The sequence below is a fragment of the Rhinopithecus roxellana genome, chromosome 21 (assembly GCF_007565055.1).
Source record: "Rhinopithecus roxellana isolate Shanxi Qingling chromosome 21, ASM756505v1, whole genome shotgun sequence".
Classification (NCBI taxonomy): Eukaryota; Metazoa; Chordata; class Mammalia; order Primates; family Cercopithecidae; genus Rhinopithecus; species Rhinopithecus roxellana.
This window is the reverse complement of record NC_044569.1, coordinates 56,501,395-56,517,683: the sequence shown is the minus strand read 5'-3', so window position 1 is coordinate 56,517,683 and position 16,289 is coordinate 56,501,395.

The window sequence follows — 16,289 nt, the reverse complement described above, 5'->3', positions numbered from 1 at the left end:
GCCAGTCCATTAAACCTGCTTCCAAGAACACATAATGATCTGCTTGGCGTGCTTGGACTCTCCTTGGCTGCCCACACCTCCTCTTCTCCTTCAGAAATATGGACAGAGAGGGCTGTTTGGATCAGTCCCACGTCTCTCCAAAAACCAGGCCTCAAATGTCTGGCAAGGGGCTCCCAAAACAGACTGACTCCTCATCCTCTTTGTAAGAACCCTTTGTTGAATATCTACCGTACGCCTGTGGGCTACCTTGGAGGGATCACAGCTGGAAGGTCCAGGCCTTGCCTGCAAAGGACTCACATTGGAGTGGCCAGGAGGAGCAGTGAGCAGGCACTGTGTCCTGAGCAGGCAGCACAAGGGAGGGCAGAGGGCAAGAGGGCAGTGCAGAGAGCACAGAGCAACTGCTCTGCCCTCCCAGCCCTGGGGAGACTGGGCTCAGCTTCCATGTCAGGACTTGGCTGAGCAGGCAAGAAAGAGGAGCACACTCCAGAGAAATGCCTGAGAAAATACATGGTTTGGGCCAGCAAGTTCCAGCACGGACCCTGCTGCAGCATGGGAGAGATGTCAGCAGGCAATCAAAGACAAAACTAGGGTGTCAGAATCAGACTGTGAGGAGTCCTTAGTGTCTAGGTTTGGACCCAAATTCTTCCAATGGTTAGAAAAAATGTGGCTCCTGCTCTGTTGTACTAATTTTGAAATTCTTTTCCTGATTATTTTCTCCTAAAGACCATCCATCTCCAGTGGAGTTGCAGAAACACGCCCATGCCCAGTGAAAAGAGGGCTGTGCCTGTTTCTCATGCTTCTGCTGCCCTGGGAGGGAAAGGGCCCATGCTCAAAGGGATTTCTTGAATTGTTGGTGTGAATTAGTGCAGAGTCAAAGCTCTCTCCCTATCCCTGGTCTCTTGGGTTTAAGTATACCAGTCCCCTGGTCATCTGGGGATGAATCTCAAATGGCCCCATTTACTACTACTTTTTTTTTTTTTCTGAGACAGAGTTTCGCTCGTTACCCAGCCTGGAGTGCAATGGTGTGATCTCGGCTCACTGCAACCTCCTCCTCCCAGGTTCAAGCAATTCTCCTGTCTCAGCCTCCCGAGTAGCTGGGATTACAGGTGCCCACCACCACGCCTGGCTAATTTTTGTATTTTTTGTAGAGACAGGGTTTTACCATGTTGGCCAGGCTGGTCCTGAACTACTGACCTCAGGTAATCCACTGGCCTCGGCCTCCCAAAGCGCTGGGCCACCGTGCCTGGCCTTATTTCATCTTCTAACCAACTGAGTTATTGAGGCCACAGCAGTTCTGGAGAAGTAAAAGTGATTAGCAGGTTCTCCAGAATATTAGTTGGATTGATATTTTGCCTAAGACCTTGCAGTTGATGCAAGGAGAGTTTCCATAAGTTTCTACAACCTTAGAACCAAGAGGGATGTTCTTTGCCCTCTCTCAAATGACGAAGGAATCCATTCTCTAACACCTCTGGATACTTAGCTTCTCCTGGCTGGGGTCCCTTCCCCATGAGGCAGGTTTTTCTTGTTGAGAATGGCCCTGCTTACTAGAAACCCTTGTATCTGTGGAGCTGACATCAAGTCCCTGGGACTTTTTCTCCTTGCTGTTTCCAGTTCTGTCCATTACGCCTGCACAGGATTTAGGGACTCCTTTTCCCACTTAAGAGCACTTCAGAGGTTGATCCTAAGCCTTCATTTTTCTAGGGCAGTCTGCTTGATTGTTCTTCAGTCTGGCTCACCAAACACAGCCCCCAGACTCTCTGCCATCTTGCCACCAGGATCTCAGTGACAGCATCATTCTGAAAGGACTTTGCTGAGTGAGTCAGGCTGGGTCCCTGGGAGCACTGGCTTCATTCATCCCTGAGTTGGTAAACTCTGAAGGTGAAAAATCAGGTGGGTGGGGCTAGGTGGATGTTTGGTCAGGCTGCCAGAATGGGAACAGATGAGGCCCCTGGACTGGTGGATCACACCCCAGGGAGATCAGGGAGGGGAGGGATCCAGGAGACACCTGGGCACTAGGAGTACAGGGCAGGTAAACAGTCCAGTAGCTGGCTGAGAGGTGCCTTGCTCAGGGCTGGGTTGTATAAGAGACTGGCTGAGTGCCGGCTTTTATTAGGGGTGGCTTAGCGTTTTCTTGGCAGCTCCAACTTAGTAAGTCTGATCTGGGCTGAGAGGAGACTGACTCACTGGGGCCAGCGGGTCAGGCTGGGTGGGGCAGAAGTCAGAGGCAGCACCACCTCCTCTGGGTCTTCTGAGGACTGGCTGGGGTTAGAGATGGCTGGTGGCCAGTGGGCCAGGGGCTTTATCTTTCTGGTTTCTGCTGCAGGGCCAGGGCTGGGGTTCTGCAGCTGAGAATCCAACCAGAGTCTGGCAGGCGAATTCTGGCCTCCAGCAGAAAAGCTCTGAGGCACCTGCAGTGACGGTGAGATGAGGTGGGCGAGAGAGGCGACCACCTGACCTCTTTTGATGTTCCTCCCTAGCTTGTGTTTGGAAGAATTTTATAGATCACCACACTCTTCTTATGAGACTGTTTTTTTTTTTTTTTTTTTTTGTGGGAAATGGAGTCTCCACTGTTGCGTGGGCTAGAGTGCAGTGGCGCAGTCTCGGCTCACTGCAACCTCCATTTCCCGGGTTCAAGCAATTCTCCTGCCTCAGCCTCCTGAGTAGCTGGGACTATGGGCGCACGCTGCCATGCCTGGCTAATTTTTTGTATTTTAGTAGAGATGGTTGCCCAGGCTGGTCTCAAACTCCTGAGCTCAGGCAATCTGCCCACCTTGGCCTTCCAAAGTGCTAGGATTACAGATGTGAGCCACTGTACCTGGCCCTTATGTGACACTTCTGAAGTGGGGTGACCCTTCAGTGTTCCACATATTGAGCCCTCTCATCCCATGAATAAATGGCAATTTATTGCCTCTTGCATTCCATCAATTGCAATTATTCAGCCATCAAGTTCTCCTTCAGAGCTCTCAGTCTGGATCAGCCCATTATCTCCCTTTGAGCCAGGCCCTCCCCAATGCAGGTCACCTTGTAGCTGACTTCCCTCACTTCGGGCTCCCCAGTTTTTCTCCACCTTGCCACTGGTGATAGGTAAATTATCTTAAAACATGACTTGGTCGTGCCACTGCACAAAAACCTTCTGAGGTGCTCCATGTCTGAGTTCTTCGCTCCTGGAACTGGGCATGAAACTCTGAGCCAGGGTAGTCAATGCTCAGGGCACAGAGAAGCACGGTTTTCTGGAATGCTGATTGGGCTTGATATGAACTAATAATAGAATAATAGTTGTATATTTAAGCAAACATGGCTTATAAAAGAGTCAAATTCAACTCTTTATATTATTAAAAGAAAATATAAAGGGAAGAAATGTAGAGTCTGCAGGTGGCTGCTTCAGGCTGTGCCCTCCTACTACCTAGGGGTAATATGTCAATTCTCCCCATCAGTTGAGGCTACTTAGGGGGAGAAGTTAAGAAGCTCTGAAGATAGCAACATTCTCGATCTCCCACAGTTCTACCCAGGGGTGCTCCACCTGTGCCCAAGACAATTTTCAGCTTCTCTGCAGCATGTGCCACTGTTCTGGGCAGGCGGCCTCCTCAGGTCTCACAGCTACCTCCAGTTCAGTTCTGCATGCATTAATATTGATCTGCTTTACTCACACACATCCTGCTCACACACCCAGCCCTACCATGGCCATGGCGCCTTCCTGGCCTCTTATGAGCATGGTGATTTCTGCTCTGGCTTGTGTGGCGGACTAATTCACAATGCAGTAGTCTCTCTCCCTTTCTTACACACACACACACACATATACCCCTACAAAAACACATACAAGCACACATACTTATATACACATGAGCTGCCCCAAGGTGGCTCTGGGTAGTTAATTTTAGTGTTATTAGATAGTGCTGGCACAGTAGAGACAGAATACCCGGATTCAAATCTTGGCTCCCCCACTGTAATAGTCCATTCTCATACTACTATAAAGAACTACCTGAGACTGGGTGATTTATTAAAAAAAAAAAAAAAAAAAAGAAAGAAATTTAATTGACTCACATTCCACATTGCTGGGGAGGCCTCAAGAAACTTACAGTCATGGCAGAAGGCGAAGGGGAAGCAAACTTGGACCTTCTCAAATGGCGGCAGGAGAGAGAGATTATTGTGGAGCAGAAACTTGCCAAACACTTATAAAACCATCAGATCTTGTGAGAACTCACTCACTGTCGCGAGAACAGCATGGGGGAAACCGCTCCCATGATCCAGTCATCTTGCCCTGGGTCCTGCCCTCAACATGTGGGGATTATTGGAATTACAATTTGAGATGATATTCAGGTGCGGACACAGAGTCAAACCACATCATTCTGGCCTGGCCCCTCCCAGATCTCATGTTCTGTATACATTTCAAAACACAATCATGCCTTATCAACAGTCCCCCAAAGTCTTAACTCATTCCAGCATTAACTTGAAAGTCAAAGTCCAAAGTTTCATCTGAAGCAAGGCAAGTCCCTTCCACCTATGAGCCTGTACAATCAAAAGCAAATGGCCGGGTGCGGTGGCCCACGCCTGTAATCCTAGCACTTTGGGAGGCTGAGTTGGGTGGATCACTTGACGTCAGAAGTTCGAGACCAGCCTGGTCAATGTGGTGAAACCCTGTCTCTGCTAAAAATACAAAAATTAGCAGGGTGTGGTGGCACACACCTGTAGTCCCAGCTACTGGGAGGCTGAGGCAGAAGAATCTCTTGAACTCGGAAGGTGGAGGTTGCAGTGACCCAAGATAGTGCCAATGCACTCCAGTCTGGGTGACAGAGCAAACTCTGTCTCCAGGAAAAAAAAAAAAAAAAAAAAAAAAAAAAAAAAGCAAGTTAGTTACTTCCAAGATACAATGGGGGTGCAGGAGGCATTGGATAGATGCTCCCATTTCAAATGGGAGAAATTGGACAAAACAAAGGGCTACAGGCCCCATGCAAGTCCAAAATCCAGTGGTGCAGTCATTAAATCTTAAATCTCAAAAATAATCTCCTTTGACTCCATGTCTCACATCCAGGTTATGCTGATGCAAGAGGTAGGCTCCCACAGACTCAGGCAGCTCTGCTTCTATGGTTTTGCAGGGTACAGCTCCCCTCCTGCTGCTTTCACAGGCTGGTATTGAGTGTGTGTGGCTTTTCCAGGTGCACGGTGCAAGCTGTCAGTGGATTTACCATTCTGGGGTCTGGAGGACGGTGGTCCTCTTCTCACAGCTCCACTAGGCAGTGCTCCAGTGGGGACTCTGTGTGGGGGCTCCAACCTCACATTTCCCTTCTGCACTGCCATAGCAGAGGTTCTCTATGAGGTCCCTACCCCTGCAGCAAACTTTTGCCTGGTCCTCCCGGAGTTTCATACATCCTCTGAAATCTAAGTGGAGGTTCCCAAACCTCAATTCTTGACTTTTGTGCAGCTGCAGGCTCAACACCACATGGAAGCCGCCAAGGGCTGGGGCTTGCACCCTCTGAAGCAATGGCCTGAACTGTACACTGGCCCCTTTTAGCCATGGCTGGAATGCACAGGGCAGCAGCGGGGCCCTGGGCCAGCCCATTTTTTTCCTCCTAGGTTGGGCCCAGGATGGTAGGGGCTGCTGCAAAGGTCTCTGACATGCCCTGGAGTAATTTTCCCCATTGTCTTGGCGATTAACATTTGGCTTCTGGTTACTTAGACAAATATCTGCAGCAGGCTTGAATTTCTCCCCAGAAAATGGGTTTTTCTTTCTCATCACATCGTCAGGCTGCAAATTTTCCAAACTTTTATGCTCTGCTTCTCTTTTAAACGTAAGTTCCAATTTCAAACCGTCTCTTTGTGAATGAATAGAATTGAATCCTTTTAAGAGCACCAAAGTCACCTCTTGAATGCTTTGCTGCTTAGAAATTTCTTCTGCCAGATACCCTAAATCATCTCTCTCAAGTTCAAAATTTCACAGATCTCTAGGGAAATGGCAAAATGCCACCAGTTTCTTTGCTAAAGCATAGCAAGAGTGACCTTTACTCTAGTACCCAACAAGTTCCTCATCTCCATTTGAGACCACCTCTGCCCGGACTTCATTGTCCATATCACTATCAGCATTTTGGTCGAAATCATTCAACAAGTCTTTAGGAAGTTCCAAACTTTCCCACATCTTTCCATCTTCTGAGCTCTCCAAACTGTTCCAACCTCTGCCTGTTACCCAGTTCCCAACTTGCTTCCACATTTTCAAATATCTTTATAGCAGTGTCCCACTACCTTGGTACCAATTTACTGTATTAGTATGTTTTCACACTGCTATAAAAAACTGCCAAAGACAGCATAATTTATAAAGGAAAGAGGTTTAATTGACTCACAGTTCCACATGGCTGGGGAGGCCTCGGGAAACTTACAGTCATGGCAGAAGGAGAAGGGGAAGCAAACTTGGACCTTGTCACATAACGACAGGAGAGAGAGAGTGTGTGAGAAGGAGGAACTTGCCAAACACTATAAAACTATCGGATCTTGTGAAAACTCACTCACTGTCATGAGAACAGCATAGGGAAACTGCCCCCATGATCCAATCACCTCCCACTGGGTCCGCCTTTGACACATGGGGAATATGAGGATTAAAATGCCGAATGATATTTGGGTGGGGACATAAAGCCAAACCATACCACACACCTACTTAGCTGTGCATCCTTGGGGAAGCCCCACAACCTCTCTGTGTCTTGGTTTTCTCATCCCATCTGTGAGGTGAGGACAATAATAGTGCCTACCTCATAAGATTGTTTTAGAAGAAATAATGCATGCAAGTTGCTTAGTGCAGTGCCTAGCACATATTAAGTAGCTAATAAACGTTAGTGATTTTAATTGTTCATGCTTGTGCTGTGAGTGATGTATTCATGTGGCTGAGCATCTTCAGGGCTAATGTCCAAGAAGCCCAATCAAAAGTGGATTCAGGCAGTAGAGAGATGGGTAAGGAGTTTAAATGCTATTCTGCATAGTCTGAGAAGTTAAACTTGCCATATTGGATTGTCATGGGCACATAATATTCTGACCAGCTGATTTGCTTGTCTTGCCAGCCCACAGAGTCTGAGCCATCTTTGCTCTTTCTCACTGAGCTCTGGGCAGTTTTCTCTGATGACCTTGGGCTGGAAGATCTCTGAGTAAACACCTGTAAATGGAGGCTGGGAGCAGCAGCAACTACTTGAGAGCTCTTCATCTTTCCTTTTCCAGGCCTCAGCTATCTGTCATTGCTGTTTATGTATATGTCTCATCCCTAGGAGACAGATGGGAACCCCTTATGGACAATTTCCTTGCTTTCTTGAAGTATAGCATCTTGCACACAGTAGGTGCTCAATAAATATTTGATGAATGAGTGAAGTATCCAATGAAGATTGCAGACTATGAACTTTACAAATTCTGTACTGTTTGAAGTCACCATGCACATGGTATTTTATATGTTACAAAGCACTTTCCTTCCTCAAACTGCATTTATTTCCTCAATCAATCTCATGATAGGGTGTAAGCTATAGATGGTGCTGTTCTTCTTGTTTTGCAGGGTCAGAGATGTGAGGGTACCTGCCACATGGGCCACACAGTGAGTTGACACAGGAGCTAAGACTGTCTCAGACTCCTTTGCTCAACAGCATTCCCAACCTCCTTGTGTTGGGCCCTGGACTCTTCCCTAAGGTTCTCTCCCTCATCCAGTGACTGTGGGCATGTGAGTCCTTGATTCTTCTCCCTGGAGCTGGGCCTTATGTAGCTTAAGCTTTTTGTCTTTGGATTCAATGTGTACAAACACACATCTCCTTTCAGGTGCTGGGCCATGGTGTGAAGCTGGGTCTTCCAGTGTGCAAGCTGGGCTGGCATGTAGACCTTCTCCTTCCTTTTGGTGAGGATGCACTTCTGCACTTGACCTCTGTAAGGGCTCAGTGTGGCATGTCCTTTAGGCCCTTGAGCTACCTTCTTCCTTTTCAGTAGAACCTTGATCCCCTTTTCCTGCACAGATGTTTATTTTCTAAGAACAACAAGGCTTTGGAGTCAAGAGGAAGGGCTGTCCCTGGGAGGGGGTGGAAATCGGGACAGATCCCATAAGGTGCTGTCCCAAGAGCTTCTTATTCGGGTAAAGCTCAGAGTCAGATGACTATTAACAGTATTCCTGGTGGGGAAAAGGATAACTTGCAGTCAGAATGGGGGTGTTTGGAATGGGAGGAGGCTAGTGTTTGGTGAGGGTAGGGAAAATGCTTAATGGGCTGGTGTTGAATCTCAGGTCTTCTTAAGCACCAGCTGATGGGCCCACCATGGCTGAGTTCTCCTAGTGCAGCACCTGGGTGTGCCCATCCTCTGTGCCTTACGTGGTGTTTCTCATCATGGCAAAATGTGTTTTAGGGTCATTGCAGGCAGTAAACCAACAGTCCTTTAAAACTGGCTTTCAGCACACATTTTCTGTACATTTATCCTGAGTTGGTGGAAAACTGACAAGGTAGTAGGTGATGATGCTGCCACCTCATTGGTGATCTATGGGTGTTGGGGAAGACCAGGGTTAGAGCAAAACAAACCTCTAGGTGAAAGAAGACCATCAATGGATGTGTGTGGCCACACTAGGCCAGTCTGGAATTCCATGCGGTGATGGAATTACAGAGCTTTGCAAAGTGTACCATTTCCAACATATGCCTCTTGCTGGTCTATTGACAAGAGCTGAAACCCACCATAAGACAGGGGTTCCTTTTAGTTCAGTTACAGCCTTGTTTCTAGATTGCCTTCCCCTTCCCTTTCAGCTGGATGTGAACACTCCTTCCTTGAAGCCGTGAGAGCTGAGATCCTCAACCTTGACAGCACACAGTCATCTTTATCTAGGGAGCTTTAAAAAAGGCTGATGACTGGGTCCCTTCCCCAGAGATTCTGACTTAATTGGTGTAACCCGGGCACTGGAATTTTTAAAAGCTCCCTAGGTGATGGTAATGTTCAGCCAGGATTGAGAACCGCTGACCTAGATCTTTGTGTCTATGCTCTTTCTGCATACATTTTGTGCCCTTGCTACCCTAGGTGAGTGGGGGTTCAGCATCAGCTTCACCTGGGAGCTTGTTAGAAATGCAGGCTCTCAGCCCCACACCCATAACAGAATCTGTACTGAATAACACCTTAAGTGATTCCTGTGCTCAGGTCTGCACACAGGATTCTCAGGGGTGTAATGGGGCAGTACTGGGGTGCAGACAGCTATAAGAAGGGAGAGGGGATGGTGGGGGAGGGGCTGGAAACTATCTTCATTTATTTTACAATTTTTGCTTAGTGGTCAAAGCATTCAGTAAGCAAGCAAAATCAGATTAGATTTAGCAACAGCAAAACCAACTCAACAAAAACTAGATTTGTAACTTTAATTAAATGCCATTTGCATCCTGCATCTCCAGATGAAAGGAAGTGGCAAGCACCCCAGTCTTTTTCAGCTTGTGTCTTGGCCAGTGGAATTTAAATTGCTGCTTCCTATGCAACCTGCTCAGGGTCGTAGCAATGGCATGCTCCTGAGGAATCTAGTTATAGGTGGTATACAATTTCAGAAATCAAAGTGTATCAGCTTTGGAAATGGAATCTTACTCAGCTATTGAAATAGCTAAATGAAATGCTCACCTTTGCTTTGTAAACCCACACAAGAGGATAGAGAGGAGAGACAGACGGGTTATTGATTTGCCCAACCCTGATGGGAACAGAAGCATGGGCCCTCTGGACTTAGGTTGAGGTGAACCAAACTTAGGAGGCTTTAATTGTGGCACCCTCATGGAGTCTTGCTATAAACTCCAATGAGGAATGCTGGCAGTGGGTGGTGGATGCCTCAGTGGAGAGCTCTAGTAAAAACCATAAGTAGTTGAATAATAACTCTGCATTACCAAAGAAGAAAAGACATAAAAAGCCCCACCTGGAGTGGAAAGGGACATTTTGTGGAGGTAGTGAGAAGAGAAACATAGTTGTGATTGGCACAAAGGAAGGCAAGAGTGAAAGGATTGGAAAATTTTAGATAGAAGCAAGAAAAAAAGAAGGAGAATAAGGAGAAAATGGGGTAAAGGAGGAGAGAAGAGAAAATGAAGCCACAGTGCAGGAGCAGTGGGTGTGATGGTGGGAAGGGATGTTCCAAGAAGGAAGCCAAACAAGCCTAAAGAGGAGATGGAGCAGGGAGACAGGGAGACAGATGGATGCTCCTGAGCCATTTTCCCTACTCTGAAGGGGGCAACAGCCTGTGAGCTGCCAAAGACTCCCTGATGGGTCTTCTTCCCCTCCTCCCCTCCTTCCTCCACGAATCCTGTGTAGGATGAAGCAACAATCTTCCTTGAGAAGCAACATTGGGGCTCTTCTTTTCCATTTGCCCTGTGGCTCCTGGAAAACCAGCTGGACTTTGAAATTGACATCCTGTGGACCAGCTACCCAAGGAGGAAGTGCAGAGGGGACCTGGCATGAAGAAACAACTTTGCAAATTCTAGTTTTATTCCATGCCCCCCTCACGCCTAACCAAATTAGCTTTCATTATATTCCCAAAGAAGCTACTTCCCAAAGAAGCTACTTAGAGTTGCATTAGTTGAGCATTAAGGGATATGAGCATGCTGGAAGTGGCTGGAAGGCATTTGCCAAGATGCTTGTTGTCTGACTCCTCTGAAGCTTGACTGAGGTAATGGGACAGATAAGTTGGCTATATTTAAACAGCCAAAACTCTGAAAAGATGGAATTTGTCTGGACATCACTGGAAAGTAAATTGAGCTTGTTGTGAAATCTCTGAAGATATGTTTTCTAAAAGGAGGGTGAGTGTTGATGAGCAAAACACACTGGGACGGTCACAGCGGGTGGAACAAAAAGAGCATGGATCCAGGAGCACAGCCAAATTGCAGCTCTTCTACTTACTCCAGAGCCATGTTGGGCACAGAATCCTCCTTATCCATGAGGCAGGGATGGTGAGAACTGCCTTGTGAGGCAACACACAGAGGGCCCTGTGTACTGCGTGTTAGATAGTAGGTGTCAACAAGTGTCAGTTTTCACCTCCTTCCTATCTGGGGTTGTTCACAAGTGCTAAAGACTCCAACCATCAGGGGTTTAATGAGAGTGGATCTGCTGAAGTAAATAGGAAAGTTAATCTTTCTAAAGCACCAATTTCTCTATAGCATATCCTGTACCAGATAGTGTTCATTCAAAAGTGTTTGGTGAGCACCTATTATGTACCAGTCACAGGGGATTCAACAGTGAACAAGAAAAAACTCATCATGCTCTAACGGAAACCAGAAAGTAACTGTTAATGCCCAGGAATGGGGTCGTAGCTGTTCCCACTTGTTTCAAGGACTGAGAGGCACTCTTGGGTCACTTGCTCTGGGGAAAACTGCTGCCATGTTATGGCAACACACAAGCAGCCTTATGGAGTTCCTTACAGGGGAACTGAGAGCTCTTGTCATCAACTTGCCCGTCATGTAAGGGAGCAACTTTGAGAGTGGATCCTCCAGCCCCAGTCAAGCCTTCAGGTGACAGCAGCCCTGACTGACATCCTGACAGCAGTATCATTAGAGAGCCTCAGCCAGAAAAACCTGGTTATGCTCCTTCTGGATTCCTTAATTCCAGAGACATTAAGAAGATAATACATATTTATTGTTTTACGTTGCTAAGTTTGGGCTACTTGTCACACCTTGATAGATAACTAATACATTAGCCATTAATGGCTCTTTAAGAATCAGATTAGCTGGTCTCCTAGCAGGAACTCAAAAAAGGTATGCTTTTTATGGAGGAAAAGGTTCTTGGTGAAAGGAAGTAACTAATATTTGCTGAGTACCTACTATGTCGTAAGTACTGGTACCTGTTATTTAATCCTCCTAGCAACCATGTAGAATAGTGTAGAGGGCACTTGCCTATAAATTTGGAGGTAGTCTGCTGACAAAATGGGATGACAGACCATGTTAGAAAGATGTACAAAAAAATTGCACAGTTGGTTTCACAATTTTGCAGGAAATTAGTTTCCCATTGGTTGAGTCTCATGGGGCATAAATGTCTCTTGGGGATAAAACCCTGACTGGGGATTGGTTTTGAAGACACAACCCACTAATTGAAGAATTGTACATACCAAGCCCTCTGGCTACCCAAGAAGTACTTAACCAACATTGCCTTCAGAGAGATTGAATGCAGAGACAACACTCAAATGCATGAAAAAAAAAAAAAATCAGAAAGCAAAGTAAGAAAATATTAAAACAGTCGAAGTGCTCCATCATTTAATTATTTGTCCATCCTTAGCAAGAACCTCTCATTTGCCATGTCTGTAGTCTTGAGGATGGGAAATACATGATTCCTGCCCTCCAGGAACTGAGGGATGATCAGACACATAAAAACAACATAGGATGTATTATGTGGAAAATTCCTGTGGTAGAACCTGAGTCTGGCTTGCTCAATCATCCTCACAGTGTACCTTACTATACCCAAGAGGCTAGATAACTAAAAATTAGATTTCTTAGTATTCCTTGCAGCCAGTTTTTTTTTTTTTTTTAATTTGTCAGTTTTAGGCATTTAGGTAAAATTTAGAAGGTGAGAGTGAAACAAAAGATTTTTTCCTGCTCTTTTTGGATATTTTCTGTTGAAAGTAAGTAAGATCATGGGCATATGATGTTATCTTGCCATTCAGTGCTCAGCCACCAGCTTTATGGGGTTTAAGAAGCAATAGCTACAGTAGCATCGTGATTGTGGCTGACTGATTCCTGGAATACAGTGGTGGGCTCTTGAATGCAATAGTTTCAGTGGTGGCCTTGGAGGTCGTGGCTCCTATGGTAGATCAGTTTTGCAAAGTTCCAGGAGTAATTTCCGACCCACCTTTAGAGCTCCCTCCTGCAACTGTGCCCCAAATTTTGTAAGCCCTTATATCTCTCTATTAAATCTTTTTCTGCTTAAAATACCTGTAGTGATTTCTGTTTCCTATGCTGAACTGTGACTGATAGATGCCATAAGAAAGGAACCAGATAGTGTTATATGAGATTGGGGCAGGGGAGAGGAGGGGAGGGATGGAATAATTAGAAAGGAATTTTTGGAGGAGGTAACTTTTTAGCATAAAGGAGTAAGGATTTCAAACAGCCCAGGAGAGATGAGGGTTCCCTGGTGGGAGTGATTAAAAGGGGCTGTTTCTCCTTTCCTCAACTTGATACTTCCTCATCACCTTCCCCCCTCCAGCTGGATGGTTATGGTTTTTATTAAAGCCTGGACTTGAATAGTTACTTGGAGTTTCTGTTTGTTGTCAGTGGGAAATGTGTTATTTCAATATGGAACTCAATACCCAGAAAACAGATTTTCATGTAGTGGTCTCATGGATCCTGCAAAGATAAATGTATCTGGAAAAGGCGGTGCATTTCCTCTCCTGTAGCCTTCCTTCATCACCCTTCTGGAGATTGCAGGCTGCTGTTCCATGCTAGGCTCCTGATAACTTATCTTTCTGGGAGAGGATAAAATGGAGGGACCAGGTGTTCTCTGACATGGCAAATCAGGAGAAAAATCATTGCGTTGGGAGTGAGGAGACCTGGGATCTAAATTTAGCTCTGCTGCCTACCAGTTGTTTAACCTTGGTCAAGTTTAATTAATAACCAAATCTTTAATATTTTGTGATTCTGCCCACTTCTCTCCAGTTTCAAGGCTGCAACCTTAACTCAGACCTTTATTATTTCTCCTGTTATCTGTGCATCCTCCACAGTGCATTCTTCTTACAGCAACCAGAATAATCATCTTATCACTGAATCCCATCACCTCTCATTTAAGACTCTTTAATGCTTCCTGGTGCCCCTGGGAGGTCAAAACTCCTGGCAGAACTTAAAGTCTTATTTGTCTCAGTGGGCATCTTCACCCTCTTCTCCAGAGGGGGTTGTATTTTAAGGTGAACTAAAACCAGTGGTCCCCAAAGTGGGGAGTTTGCCCTGAGGGGTACATGAGACAGTCCATCAGGGCATGGGTAGAAAATATTAGAACTTTTATGTATATTTTTATTCAAAGGTTAAGAAGGAAATTAAGCTTTACTAGCCTGGTTAGGATTGTCTTTCAAGTTGTTACCTGTCACATGTGGTCCTTGTCTACTGTGCGTGAAGATCAGCATTGCAAAGTGAAGATGTTGGTGGTTGCTCGTGCAGGCTCTGAAGCCAGAGTCCCTAGATTAGTGCTTCCTATTGGTTATCAATATTGTATTATGATGATGATCACTGTGGGGAAGAGTGGAAGCCTCATTGTGCAGAAGGATGTACACAAAATTGATACTCAGATTAATCAGACTCTTGCAAAGAAGACTAATGGAAGCCCAAATAATTCATACAAAAGTGGTAGGGCTGTTACTTCCTTCGTTCTGATTATGAGCTCATCACCATCTATGTTGTAAAGACAATGCTAATCTAATCAACCACTATGAGAACAGGCCCTCCAAAACCGTGAAGTCTACTTTAAACAAGGATTTACATTCATTGTCATTAAAGATGACCCTCACCTAAGTGTGTATTGTGCCTTGACATATTAACTGATGTACATGTAATTTATATTTAAACAAACATATTTGGGGTGACTGCCCAAAAATATTTTTCTAATGGAATTGCACAGTAAAGAAATTTCGAGACCACTGAAGTAGGCACATGCTTGGTTCTGACTATGCAGAGTTTCACTAGACTCCATCTGTATCCTCTGATGTAACATAAGAATGTGGACCCGTTGGTTACCGATGTTCCTGATGCATTTATAAAGCAGCGTTGTTTCTCTGCACTGTGTTTTCAATGGGTTTTAAAGGAGTAGACTGCATGATTTGGAGTATTTTAACTGCAAAATCATTTGATCTAGATATTGTCAGATATTTACTTAGAATTTTAAAATGGTAAATATTACGTACCATACAAAGTTATGTTGCTGATAGGATGGGCTATGGTAACATGCCTCCACATGATGGTGAATGGTTTCCTGACATTAGGATTAATTGGATCTCACACCAATTTCATCATTTAGAACCCAGTGAGAAATGACCTTTTTGCATCATATTCATTCTTGAAGTAATTTGTTTACCCCAGCCATCAAAACTCAGTCAATAAACCATGGGGACTGACAAAATGGCACTGTATAGGCAACAGAGAAATATTGGAAAAGTGAATTATAGGTGTGAGTGACTAGTAATAAATAATCAACTTATTCCTGGTGCAGAAGTGTCTATGACCAGGAGAAAATCTGACCGATGGAAAATTTGAATCTAACAAAAGTGAGCCACTTAGTTATGCATGAAGACATTTGAAAGTAAATATGTTCTGGTTCTCTAAGTAAGATTGTTCTTCAAATACATGGTTTTGTTAAAAGCATGTCTTCTGACTCTTAGACCCTCTCCAGTTACCTGGCATCTGAAATTATACCATTAGTGACTCACTCCTTTGGGGTAAGCATAGACCACTTCAGGTATCTTCTTTTGAAAAACAAGCACCCCTAGTAAGAGTTAGCACATCAAGTCAATGACTCTTTAGGGTGACTTAGTCTATTAGATGATTCCACCACTGGGAGAGCTCTGGCACAGTGTTAGGGTTCTGGGTATCCTGGGAGGGGCTGTATGAGAGAGGATGAGAGCTGAGGGTTGAAAAAGAGTAAAGGTAAAGGGAGGAGAGTGGAAAAGGCTAGTTATAATGGTTTCAGTTTTGACAAATACCCTGATTGTAACCGTAGAGACTATATCACTGAATTTATCATCACCCTCTGGTCTTGGGTAGAACTCACATCTTTCAGAATAATTCAATGTAATACACTATTCAAGAGACCCCAATAAATACAGCAAACTCTCAGTTTTCAGTGACTCTGTCATCTGCTTGTTGATTGTCAGTGGTTAATCTAGGACAAAGATCAGACCATTCTCTGGGAAATCACACCCATATTCTTATCAATTATGGACCAACAAGAGACAGGAAGAACAAATTTCTAGAAAGAATAGAAAAATGCTCTTCAAAGCACAAAACTACTGTAATTGGGGATCACCTGTTGTACGCTTATCAGGATTCCATTTCTCACTGTTGTGAATGACTGAGCAGTGGCCATTCTGATTGAATCTTTGTGATGATTCATTTGTGATGTTCCCCTCCCTGCTTGTTCAGCAAGCTGACACACCTGCTCAATACCACCCCATCCCAACAACTGATTGACTCAGTAGATTCAGTGAAAAAAAAATCAAAGTTGTTTGACAAAATGTACTTTTTTGATAGAATCTATCAGTCAGTTGCTAACTAAATTGATGGGTTATTTTTATCTTGATTTTTTATTTTTGTTTTTGGAAATAACAAGTTAGCTAACTAAAAAGACCAGGTGTCTAATCGACTTGGCTGGTTGTG